Source organism: Sminthopsis crassicaudata, chromosome 4 (assembly GCF_048593235.1).
Source record: "Sminthopsis crassicaudata isolate SCR6 chromosome 4, ASM4859323v1, whole genome shotgun sequence".
NCBI classification, from domain to species: Eukaryota; Metazoa; Chordata; class Mammalia; order Dasyuromorphia; family Dasyuridae; genus Sminthopsis; species Sminthopsis crassicaudata.
The window spans coordinates 413,148,875-413,161,985 of NC_133620.1; the positions used below are offsets into that span (position 1 = coordinate 413,148,875).

Below are 13,111 nucleotides of genomic sequence, written 5' to 3' on the forward strand. Positions count from 1 at the left end.
TCAGGACTAATAGTTCTCAAAGGAGTTAACTAGTCAAACAATGACAATCTGGACAAGGACACAAACAGAATACATGAATTAAAGATGCATCAGTTCTATTGTTAACAGATTTCTGAACAAAAACAACTAGCCACTGGGTATTAAAAATTTTCAAAAAACAGAATGTCACAATTTCCTTATTTTTAGATGATGGCTTTCTTGGTGTACTACAATGTTTTCTATTTAAAAAAATATTTACTCCTAAAGAAAAGGGAGGAGGCTTTTATTTGTTTTTGGTAAACTGTTTTTGGCAAGCTCATTATAAGTCGTGATTCAAGAAGAAATGCCAACTAAAAGCTAACATCATTAAATATATACATATAGGTGTGTGTATATATACATGTTTGTGTGACACACACATACATACACATGCACATACTTGTCTTACAAATCAGAAGAAATATTTGTTGAAGTTTCTGTGGTTGTCACCTTTTTGAAGATATAAATGAAACTACCCCTAACTAAAAAATTTAACAAAAGTATGATGTTCAGGTTAACATGATTCCTAGTCTTTGAAAATAATTACCTTCAGAGGAAATTTGCTTTCCAGTAGAATCATAAAAACATGAGAATTACTGTCCTCTCTACCAGTCAAAGAACAACAGGACTAACATATCTGCATTGCATTGATACTCAACACTGCACAGTGACAATTGAATGGATTCTAAAGTAGCCAAAGAAAAGTGAGTCCTCAACATCATTTTTCAGTTTCTATGTTGTTCTCCCCTTTATTTTGTCCATCATCCCCACAAGACTACTTAGGTGGTGGGGGTAATCACACCTTGGAGTTTTTTGCCCTTCTGCACAGTTAAGATTTCAATGCTGCTGATATGGAGTATAATTTCTGGGACTCTAAAATGAAATACTTGTCAAAAATAAGAGTATAGTTTATGGAAAATAATTTGATTTCTGGAAGCATGCATCATTAAATTATTTCTTTGGATATCATTCTTCTCCTTTTCTTAAAATATATTCTCAACATCACCAAGAACTTAATTTTGATTCTAGATCCCACTTATCCTATTGAAGAAGACAAAGAAGAAAGAAAGAAGAAAAAGAAAGGAGAAGAAGAAGAAAAGAAAGAAGTAGAAGAAAGGAGAAGAAGGAGAAGGAGAAAAAGAAAGAAGCAGAAGTAGAAGCAGAAGAAGAAGAAGAAGAAGAAGAAGAAGAAGAAGAAGAAGAAGAAGAAGAAGAAGAAGAAGAAGAAGAAGAAGAAGAAGCAAAAAGAAGACGAAGAAGCAGAAGCAAAAGAAGAAGAAGAAGCAGAAGCAAAAGAAGAAGAAGAAGGAGAAGAAGAAGAAGCAGAAGCAAAAGAAGAAGAAAGAAGAAGAAGCAGAAGAAGCAGAAGAAGCAGAAGCAGAAGAAGCAGAAGCAGAAGAAGAAGAAGAAGAAGAAGAAGAAGAAGAAGAAGAAGAAGAAGAAGAAGAAGAAGAAGAAGAAGAAGAAGAAGAAGAAGAAGAAGAAGAAGAAGAAGAAGAAGAAGAAGAAGAAGAAGAAGAAGAAGAAGAAGAAGAAGAAGAAGACAATGTTTTATTTATTCAAGAGCTAACAGCAGCTCTGGTGAAGATCTGTTGTTCTAACAGGATATTGTTAGTAGTTGAGAAAGTACACTCAATTAGCCTAGCTGGATTCTGAATCCTAAAAATAGGGTGTGTCATGAACAAAAATGAAGTCTTAAAACCACATTCCACAATTTTCTTGAGTTCTTCTCAAAGGAAATGATCAGAGAACATTCACAAGTGTGAAGAATTTCAATTATTTGATTTCTATCTTTCACAGGAACTCCTTACCAAGTGTAATCAGTAGCCAATCATTAACCAGCATATAATTTTTTCACATCATTAATAAATATCAGAACACAAAATTCAGCATTCCTAAATATCATGCAAATTTCACTAGGAACTATTAAATCTACCAGTTAAAAAAGCATATGTATTTTTTGAAGAGCAGGTTGAGTACTTAGACCTGACCAAAGTGACTAATATAATACCACTATTAGGTGAATAGCCAAAGAATTAACAATTCTGCTTGTCCAGTCAGGGCTCGAAAAGATATATTAAAAAAATTAATTCTTTTAAGGAAAAAACATTTCTCACTTTCTTGATGTTTGGATTTGGGTAAGAAAAAAAATCCCCACTTAATATGAACACTTAAGATCATTTAAATTTAGCAGGAAAGAAAGAAAACAAAAACTTTGAAATTCTTTAGCTCTGGCTATGGTTACTAACCTGACCAAGGCAGACAGACTGTTGGTGACGTAATTTAAAATTCTATTTTCTGAACAGAAAAAAAGCTGGTACAAAGAGCAATTAACTATGGTGATTTCAATTTAATAAAATTGTGATATATTTTTTTCTTCCATATATCATAAATGTCCTATCTTGGTAAAAAAAAAAAAAAATCTCTCCAACTTAGATAGGAAGCAATTCAATGAGGCTGACATCTAATGGAAACATCTATAAGGATTCAACAAAAGGGGGAAAGCAATACAATTATCTTAGATAACCATTACCATGAAAATACAACTCTCTTTGTAAACTACCAATTCATTGGAACTGACTTTACCTCTCACAGACATTCACAATACTTAGTTTCAAAACTCTTAAGATGCATTTCTAACTGAAATATTTCAAATGTTAAATTGAAGTACATGATTCTTATGAATTTTTACTTTCCATGAGTCTCAGTTTCCTAATGAAGATGACCACTGAAGTTCCTAGCAGCCCTAGATTTATTAATTCTAGAATTGTGTAACATCTATCCACTTATGTTTTTTTTTTTTTTTTTTTTTACAGGAAGCTTCCATCTCTCAGTAAGTACACCAGCATGATTTATTTTAAAGATAAGAAAGCCTATCCTTAATGATACCCTAGTCTGCTTTCTGTTTTTCAAAACTCATATGCAACAATCTATCTCAGACCAATATATCTTTCCAGATATCACCATGTAAGTTAAACTATCTGGATCTGACTGCTTTCCATGCTGTTATGCTTACCAAAAAAAAAAAAAAAAAAAAAAAATACCAGAAGTTAGTATCTTGCGGACCATTCACTGTTACAAGATGGCCCTGACTCCTGACTGGTGAACCCCACAAAAGGCTGATGACGGTTTATAGAACGATGAGAAAAAGAAACAATAATTGGATATGCTTTTATGTTTTGAAGAAAAGCAGGATGTCAGGATTTTGTATTCCTTCTACCTTCAGAACATTCCTAAAATGTTATCTCCCAAAGAGGCTTCTCAGAAGAGCTTAACCCCACCTACACTGTAAGCCTTTTGGCATTTAAGCCTCCCTTAATTCACCCACCCCATCACATTCATAGGTCAAAGGCCTTTTAAGTGATGTGGCCCTGAAGAAAGAGAATGTTTCCAAGTGTGTGGGGAGGTTGGGGGGGGGGGGGGAATAAAGGTTTCCATTGTGGATCTGGGAAGGGATGGAATGAGAGTGGAGGAAGTAGAAGAAGGGCTCAGAGAATTACCCCTCACCAGATTTTAAAGTTCTTCCTCTATTCCATGGGTTCGCTGGAGTTACTTTTTTCTTCAGCAAGGTACTGAAGTAAAGTGAGAATGGCTAAGATAGTGCAGAAGAGTGTGTCTAAGTCGGACAGCGCCTCGCCCTGAACTCCCACAGGGCCCAAGATCGTACACGGTGGGAAAGAAAGACCAACTTGCTGGAGAGGCAGTCCTTCAGCCCCGGAAAAGACTTATCTGTGCTCGGGGAACAATGGTGTCTGAAATGCTTCTTGGCTTTGGCTGTCCGGGAAGGCAGACGCTTTAATTTCATAGGAATTCAAATCGTAGCCGCTGCCACAGAGGCTCCGGTCCAAAGAAAGGGAGCTAGCAACCACCACAACACACACACATACATAAAACCCAGTCCTTGCTGCTTTCGCTCATAGCCCCGGACACTCGTCGAGTGGCAAAGCGGGGTCGTTATCCAAGTTGTACTGGAGAGGTTTTATCCTTCCAGTTTTCAGCCATTTCCTTTCGCCATCGGAACAGTCACGGCTCTTAGCGTGTTTGAGTATGTAAAAGAGGATCGTAGAGTTTAAGAGAGAGCGGTTCAAGCTGGGTGGGAACCGCTCCACTCCGAGGCTGCCACCACCCCTGTCCACTGCTTTCGGCCACCTGCTGAAATGTCTTCCACCAGCACCTCCGTCTGAGCCAACTCCCACAAAGTCCCAACGCAGCTACAAAACGCCCGCCTGAGGTTTCGGTGGGGGCTTGGGTACTTTTCTGCTAAAAGAAGCGAGGGAATCCACGATCCCCCGCCACCACTTTCAAAAGTAATTAAAAAAAAAAAAAAAAGCCGGGAGTCAAGTGGGGTACAGAAAGTCCATCCTTCCAATCTCTAGGCATTGGCCATAGGTTGAGGATTAGGGGTGGGTGGGGAAATAAGGGTGGGGGCGGGAATCCTTACACGTGTTTTATTAACACTTTAATCCCATTCCGAGGGGCAAAGAAGATAACACGAGTTGAAGAGTGAAGAGTCTCAAAGAAAATGGCAAAGTGAGCAGCCATCGCCTGGCCTTTCCTTCTTGACCCCATCTTTTACAAGCAGGGTTTCAATCTTGTGTCTCAACCTAGCCAATCCAGTTAATTATTCTGTGCCTCCACCCCTTCCCGGGGAATCCAAACCGATAAGCTTCCATCAGGAAGTTGCAAGGGGCGTCAACGCCCCAACCCTGCTCCTCCAACACAGCCTCCGTCTCCTCCCACCTCTACTCCCCCTCCCTTCCCATCCTCAGCTCCGGCCGCCATGTCTGGCTGCCTGAGTGACACAGCTAGGGGGTGGGGCGACAGAAGGACAGCTTCCTTGCAGCCTCTTGGCACTAGATTCACGAAGTAACAGAACTATACAGCATTGCTGAGAGAGGGATCCTTCTCCCCAAAGATTCCTTGCCACTTCTCTCCTATGCAAAACTCTCCACATCTGCCAAGTTACCATAGATTTTTTTTTTTTTTTTTTTTTTAATATTCACAACTTTAAGGAAAGGAAAACAGGTAGAGAAGTGTCTCAATATTGTGCCACATGCACTGGTTCGACACACCTTATATCCCTGTGGCTGAAATGGAGACTTGTCCACATGATACCACTTCTCTCTTAGCTATCACCCTCTCTTCCCTGAATTCACCCACCCCACACTCATGGGACAAGGCGTGTGTCTGACAGAGCACTACTGGGGTGGGAAGAAACTTTTTGTTCACTTACACTGAGGAGAGGGCAAAATAAAATAGATAGTAGGAAAAGAGAAATAAAAGATGCTACCTTGATAACCACAGTAGTTTAGAGGCCAGTTCGTGATCTGGGAGGGGGCGGATGCTGCCTGCCTGCCGCAGGTACTCTCCTCGACTACGCGTATTCTTAAGCAATAACAACGTAATCCGTATTATCCACCCAAGAATACCCGTCACCGAAGAGAGTCAGAAAGATGAAGCTGCTGTTGCTGCTGTTGCTGTTGCTGCTCCTTCTCTTCTTCTTCCTCCTCCTGCTTCTACTGCTGCCGGTGGACTTGATGGGGTCAATAAATCCATAACTCTATGTCCCTAAAGAAGAATCCAAAGAGTTGCTCAGCTGCTTCTTTCACAAATCCAATGAATGGTGTATTTCCATTTCTGAAAGACAAACCACAGAACCAAGTATTTAAAACCAAAGGAAAGAAACAACACATGCAACTCCATGAAGAGATGCTGTCTTATTAGGTGGGGAATATTTCACAAGGCTATGGATTAGGTAAAAGTCAAAAACAATATCCACTTTACCTGCTGCTCTCCTAATTTCTTCCTCTGTACTTGCTTGACTTCATATCCCACTGTGGTCCATCAACTCACTCTTGGTCCCTTGACTGAGTGTCACTGCCAGCAATAGATCCCTGTAAAAGGCATGCATAGTTAAGCACACAAATATTACAAATATATTTGCCTAGGCAGGTTGAGAAAGAAGTACAATTCAAATAAAGATAGGGTCACGCATGGATAGGATTTTCAGTGGTGTGTTTTGGAAATGCATTTTCTCAAGTCCAGGATCATAGAAAATAAGCACTTGTTCAATTTACCACTTGAAATCAAATGCTTATAGATCTACAAGATTAGGCATCTTTCCTTTCCAGGCCCCTAGAGAAATATGATCTAATGATTTTTTAAAAGTCAAAGAACAAAATAATTAAACTCATTTCCCATAGTTCCTGCAAAGGAGTAAGTATCAGAACTCACTGAGTCGACAAGCTGCTTAGATTTCAATGGTTTAGGCATCATTTTGTAGTACCCTAATGTGTGATTATACAGCTCACATTTTAATATACACTATAAATGCATTATTGTGCAGCTGTTGAGAACACCTCAGCAAAGAGACCTTTAGAACCTGGTCTCCATCAAAAAAAAAAAAAAAAATTAAGAAGCAAATAACCAAAACTCATTCCCAAAGTAGCTGTAGTTCTAGCTTTCAGGGAGAGTAGCTCTGTGACTCTTCTGTGATCAATATGGCTCTTACTGGAAAAGCTTTGTCTTAAGATCCTGCGGCGGATATTCTGATAATAGGGGTTTATTGTTCACTAACTAAATGGAACAGACAAGTGCAACGTCACTGCCCAAGATATTTTGTGCTTCCATTAGAAAGTTCTCAATTTGGTTTTCCTTAACTCTCAAATACATAGGAGAACATCCATGTGAATGGAATGGGGAGGGGACAGAAAACATGGGAAGTCACTTCAATTCTACAAATTATGTAAGTGTAAACAGCTTCCCAACAAGGAGATAATTATGTAACAATTACCTATTTGACTACTCGAAGTTATCTCCAACTGACCAGGTTGTAATTTAAAGTAGTAAGTACATTTGCCTTTAGTTGTTAAATGGAACACTTGTTCAAAGCACCTTAGCTATTCCTTGGACTTGGATGCTTCCTTGCAGATAGAGGAAATCACATTAATTTTTTGTTGTTTCCTGACCTGCTCTTTAATGGCTAAATTACTTTGTTACCTGGGATAATTCCAGAGAACAGTAGCAGTGTCTTATCTTCTATTTAATGTACTTTCCAACACACCTTAAAAAGGCACATGCAAAATAATCAAACAGTTATATCCTTTCCCCCCCTTGTCACCTAGCAGATCTACATTGTAAGGCTATTCCCTGATAGTATTCCCCAGAAGACAGAAAGCTGACAGGTCTCCTTCAACTTGAACTCTTAGAAACCAAAGCCCTTAGGGAAAGTAATGCACTAGTGTAAGAAGAAAATATACCTCTGAATGTTTGATGTATATATGTTTTATTGAAACAAAACTAATATCAATATTAGGTCAATAAATTCACTACTCTGGGTATTTAAATTTTTTTCAAAGAATTTTTTTCTCTTGATTCACAAGCATTACCAGAGCATTTTAACTCTCTGAAAATAAAGCCTCACAAGAGACGACAATACATGGGTCATCAGAATAACACCATAAATACCCACACAGGTTTCCAACGTTTTCTAATGCCTCCCGAGAAATTTCCTTTAGCTTTGCCTCCTCACAAATGAAATAAAGGACACACACACGCGCGCACACACACACACACACACACACACACAAACACATACACACGCACAATCACACTCACACATACAGAAAGAGAAAAGGAACGTTAAGAAACCAGAACACGCAATCCCTAAGCTTCCTTCCCACCGACGCAGTGACAGCCTTTCTCCTACCTACCCAAATGGTCCAACAGCTTCAGCACCTGGGCGAGTGGACAGCTCAGTTCCTGGCTGGCTCCCGGCAGCACTAGCAGCAGAACTGACGCTCTGAGCACTAACCAAAGCTCTCTCTAGTGCTTCGGCGGGGCAGCCTGACTTACGAGAACACCATTTCCTACGAGACCACTGCCGCTGGGTGCATATTCAATTCAAACCTCCTTAAGCTGTCGGATTTCCCCCACCCATTCTTCCTCCCTCCCCCCCCCCCCTTCTCCACCCTCTACACAACAACAGGAGGAGGAAAAAGCCCATAGCATCAGGGAGATGTTGATCAACTTACACTTTGCTTTTGAATATTCGGGTACTACTAGCGAAGCGATATTGGCGGAGGCTCACGTCCGCATTAAGTACCTTTGTTCATCGATTCCTGCAAGCCATGTTTATTAGAATCTACATTCTTCCTGCTTTGCAATAGCTATTGGTATTTTTTTTTCTCTCCAGTGTAGGGTGCTTTTAGCACCTTTGATCACCCTGGACCACCGGGGCTGCCTGCCCCTTCTACTTTTTCTCCTTTCTCTCTATACTAACCATCCCTTCCCCCTCCAGGATATTCACCCCAGTCAAACGTTTGGTAAATTTTAGCCAAATATACAGAAGGCATCGCCGCGATGCTATCGGTTTGATGGAAGTAACCAATTAAGCAGAAGCAGAATAACACTACTATTATTATTGTTATTATTATTATGTAGAAAGGGGCAAACCCCGGCGAGAGAAAAATGGGAGGGGGGATGATAGTGGTTTAACAATCAATGGAAAAACACTATACACATTTTCTCCCCTGAATATTACTCTCGTTCAATGGTTAACAGGCAAAAAGAAGCACATTTATCGATGTAAACATAGAGACTCACTCGCACACACTGCATCCTTTACATTTGCTCAGATTTGCCTTGCGGTATAGCAAAGTAACTGCCACAAATCCACCTCTATTGAAGTGCTTACCCTCTAAATCCAGGTTTCAAGCAGAACTCCAACTGTGTGTAAAAGCCAGGGAGTCATCTGATGTGTTTTGGGGATAGGCTTTGGGCAGTGAAAGCTGATTTCCGCCGTGTGCCGGGTTACTGTGTTAACAAGCCCTGGGAAGGGACCTCGGTGCCTTTCGCTGGCTGTGCCCCAGTGCCTTCGCGTGGCGGCGGCTTGCTCATGCTTCTGAGTCCCAGGCGATAGCCTTCAGCTGATGCGAGCTTCCAGAAAGGAGTGGGGAGGGAAAAAATCATCTAATGCAATCAAATCGATCTGATCTACACCATCTGTCGCCTGCCACTATACACAAACGTTAAAATAAGAAAACGGAAAACACTGACAGCTCAAGAAGGTTGGTCTGCAAAGAGTTCATTTTTAGCAGAGCATAATTGGCCATGGACAGCATACAGTCACCAAAGCTGCTGTTACCCATCCAGTAGTGGATCCCAAACATGCTAATGGTGGATTAATTGAGGAAGATCTGACGTGCAAGCTTCATAGTCTCTTATTCATGACTTCCCAATGGGAAAGGACCAATGCCTTGTGGGACTATGGTAACATACAGTCAAAAAGCTGCTAAGAAAATGGCTCTGTGTTCACAGCACCTCTCTCTGATAACAAACATATGTCGACCAAAACCGTTTAGTAGAATGGGGAAAAATGAAATTTTCCTTCCTAGTGTAAGCAGTTTCCATCACTTGCCCTTAAAGAAAAGCAAAAATAGATACCATATCTTCACTGCACTGGGGAAAAAAAGGAATATTTTAAAAGGTTTTTATCAGGATCAAACCCTACCATCTGAAAGAAACAGAATACTCCTGTGCAGGAACTATATTAAAAAATCTATTATCTTTTTTTTTTTTTTTTCTTACTGTGATCAGAGTAGATCCATAGCATGTGCAGTATATAGACACTCAGTGCAGTTAATCCCATCAGGACTGACTCAAGGTTGCTTTAATGCCAGGAGCCCTTTTGACTTTTTGCAATGGGAATGACTTTTGGGCTAGGCATTTCTGATCACTGAGCTTTGACATAATCTGAGATCAGTATGATTTAGACGATATGGGAGTAGAGGGGAGAGTAGAGTAGTTTTAAGCGTTACAATCACTCCCACATGCCACCCCCCCTTCTTTGCTCTATTTCCCAGTCTTTTCTGACTAGCTGGTGGGGGTGGGGGTGGGAGTAGAAGCTTAAAGGAGGGTAGACAAAGTGTAGTTTCATGCCCTCTGATAAATTCTCATGAATATCTAATAGAAAAAAAAATCTTTGGTAATATAAAAAACTGATAAATTACCAAATAACTTAAAAACGTTTAACATATAGTAACTTCTGTGGATGAACATCTTGTATGAAATGATGATGTCATGCAAATAAGTCAGTCACTGACCTCTTTGGAAAGGCTGAGAGTGAGGATGAAAAGCTAAGAGAAATTAGACAATAGCCACATGTAAAGTGGACTTATTAGCTATTGCCATTCTTTTTTTTAAATGAACATAGATTGAAACCTACAGATTTCCGTTTTTGTTATTTACTGGAATGATTATGAAATCTGTTTGCTTTTAACCTCTCCTTTTGGGGTAGAGAATAAAACCTAAGGGAACTGTCTCAACATTGTGGAAAAACAATTAGTCTTTAGGATAATTCTGAAAGTGCCTCCTGGAACTTTGGTAATCTCTTTAGGATAAATCTAACAGTTATGAATTAGATTAGCCTAAAATATAGCCCAAAGACAAATCAAACAATTTACCCAATCTTTTGTTTCAATATACATTAATTAAGCACTGTTGCCAACCTACACAGCATTCCTGGGTCATAGTCACAGATTCAAGTCTAATATTGCTGCAGCTTTTGTTGTTATTTGCGTCAAGCTATTGCCCTCTGCAGGTCAGGCTTAAAGTACAGTCAAGACTATTATCTATCCTTAGGAAATTTATGGCAGTCACGTTTTTTAGACTGTCCCAATATTTAAATAGATTCAACTTTTTAGCTTTAGATTTGTTTTCATTAGGGCTTAAACTATTTATTTTAAGATAGCTAGTAAATTAAGAAAAACGTGTTTTAAGGATAGGTGCTCTTTGTTCTTCAAAAGGATATGCTTTATGGAGTAGACTTGCTTTGTTTGTTTTTTAAAATATAAAGCATCTTGAAACTGATCATATAATAGTCTCACTTTCTCACTTACACTTATTCCTTTTCTAGATTGGCTAGGTGAACTCCATAGAAAATATGATGGTGCTGGTATTCTTATATTCTTAGGAATAGAGAAGAGCTTCTTGAATCACTTCCCGTTCTTGTGTGTGTGTGAACTTTACAACAACTCAAGAAAATGTATGCATTCAGAAAATAATATGTTATCCTTTCTACTTTCAGTGTAAGGGAATACTTCAATTTGTTCTCCAATGTGAAATTACACTTAATGAACCTCCTTCTGACCTGTATCTGTCTGTCTTCCCCCTTGACTTTTCTATGGTCCCACTCCTTTGTTACTTTTAATATTAAAGAATAGAGTTTGTAACAACAACTGTTTCCTAATAATGCAAAAATAGAATAAGTAACTGAGTTTTGTTTCCAAATAAAAGCAATCCTTCAAGTATGTAAGTCACTAATCTATCTCTGAATTATCAGGTATTAATTCCTATAGTGGTGTTTTCTCAGTTCTAAGCTCTCCTTTCAACCAAAATGTCTTATAACCTGCAAAATTAAAAATCAATTTCATTTGCAATTAAACAAATATTAGAAATCACGTGTACACTCAGTAAAAAGGGGGGGTAATAAGGAAAATGTATTTTGCTTAGATTCAAGTTTTTTTGAAATGATTATCTACCTTCTTTGGGAAGGTGTTTTTTTTTTTTTCTTTTTCTTTTTCTTTTTTTTTTCCCCCTCAAACAGTCTTCCATTGAGTCTTCAAAATGAAAACATTCAAGGGAAAGAATAATTTTGTCATCTTTAATAGAGTGAAATGCATATTATAATGTTTATCTTTTTTCTTGTTTTTCAAGTTCATTATTTTTCAAAATTTGGGAATATCATGGGTGTAATACTTTAGGATCTATGTTTAAAATAATATAAAATTGCTTCTTCCAGTCTCATGTTGTTTTAAGAATTGGGGAGAGAAGTATTGAGCAGAAGAAGGACACTAATCAATGCATATGCACACTGAGATCACAACAATACTTGTATGTAGTTTTCAAAGAAAAGGAAAACCTCTCCTAACAAAGCATCTTCTTTGGACCACAATCCTTCAAATGAGTTGAATCAATGCTAATTGCACATGTTTTATTTAATCACAGCTCTGATAAAATAACTAACTCAGTGCCTGGATTTGAAATTTTGGCACTCTAGGAAAAAGTTTAGTAGCCCTTCATAGAGTCATTACCAGGGTAATAATTTTCCAAGATTCTTCTTGAATCGATTTTCTCATATTTATGATGTTTTTTTTTCCTAAAACAGAATAGTACAGAAATAGAAACCAATGCAAAGCTGCAACAATTCTGAAAAATATGAAGTATTCAAGGTTGATCTTTGTGTTGTGAAGAAGTATTTTACAGATTTGTTTTTTTGTTTGTTTGTTTGTTTGTTTTTTTTTAAATTTGTGTACTTGGATTACTGTCTGTCTTCCCAATCACCACGGCATCATCTAAGAAAAAGATCTATCAGATACAAATGTTATTATGTGATTACATTAACTAACTGCTGACTTTGTGTGTGTGTGTGGATGGATGGATGGATGGATGGATGTGTATGTAAGCCTTGTACTTAGTGGACATCCAGACAAACCTAAGTCAGAGAGAATCTTAAAAAAGATATGAATAACATCATTGATTAGAATAAAGAAAAACTTATATCTGATACAATGAAGAGGAGATCAAGTGCTTAGTTAGTGATCTCAAAGCCAAGGGAAGTGGCACTCTTAGAAACTGTTCCAGATGACAGAAGTGTATTTTAAGCTTTTGATGCAAAGTTCCAGTGAGAAGAATTAGCCCCACGGGGTCCCCAGGGAAATGCAGACAGCTCTTTGATCCCTCCTCTCCCAGAAACCTGCAGAGAGCATAGGTAGCTAGTAGGCTGATGGACTATGTGAACCTTTGGCCTAATGAGATGCAGGGCATGACGCAGATATAGGGCGATGCTTTAGACGCATCATCTATTCCTCAGGAACGGACCTCCCAGTACATGGCCTCTGTTAGGACTGTTGGGCTGGGGAGGAGGGAGGGGGGGGAAGAAAGAGTGGGACACAGAAAAGCAAATCAAGTCAAATCTTTTGGATTTGAAAAAAAAAAAAAAAACCAACAACAACTAAAAGTGAAATCAATACTCTGGACTTTTAAGATTATTGCTGAGTAACTATTGCATACCCAGATATTATACAGATGCAAA

General features: G+C 38.7%; 1 long non-coding RNA gene across 10 annotated transcripts in view; it reads right to left on the reverse strand.

Annotated features, from left to right (window-relative positions):
- LOC141539678 (uncharacterized) overlaps window positions 1-9,827 on the reverse strand; it is a 177,573-nt gene extending 167,746 nt beyond the window's left edge. For 2 of the 10 annotated variants that reach the window (XR_012481367.1, XR_012481366.1), the window contains exons 1-4: window positions 8,714-9,800; window positions 5,803-5,912; window positions 5,309-5,655; window positions 3,526-4,316 (exon numbers count right to left, since the gene is read on the reverse strand). This is a non-coding gene — a long non-coding RNA (uncharacterized LOC141539678). Of the gene's footprint in view, window positions 1-3,525; window positions 4,317-5,308; window positions 5,656-5,802; window positions 5,913-8,713 lie in introns of all 10 variants that reach the window. The other 8 variants (XR_012481368.1, XR_012481370.1, XR_012481364.1 and 5 more) reach the window with 5 other exon arrangements.
- Window positions 9,828-13,111: the final 3,284 nt, after the last annotated feature.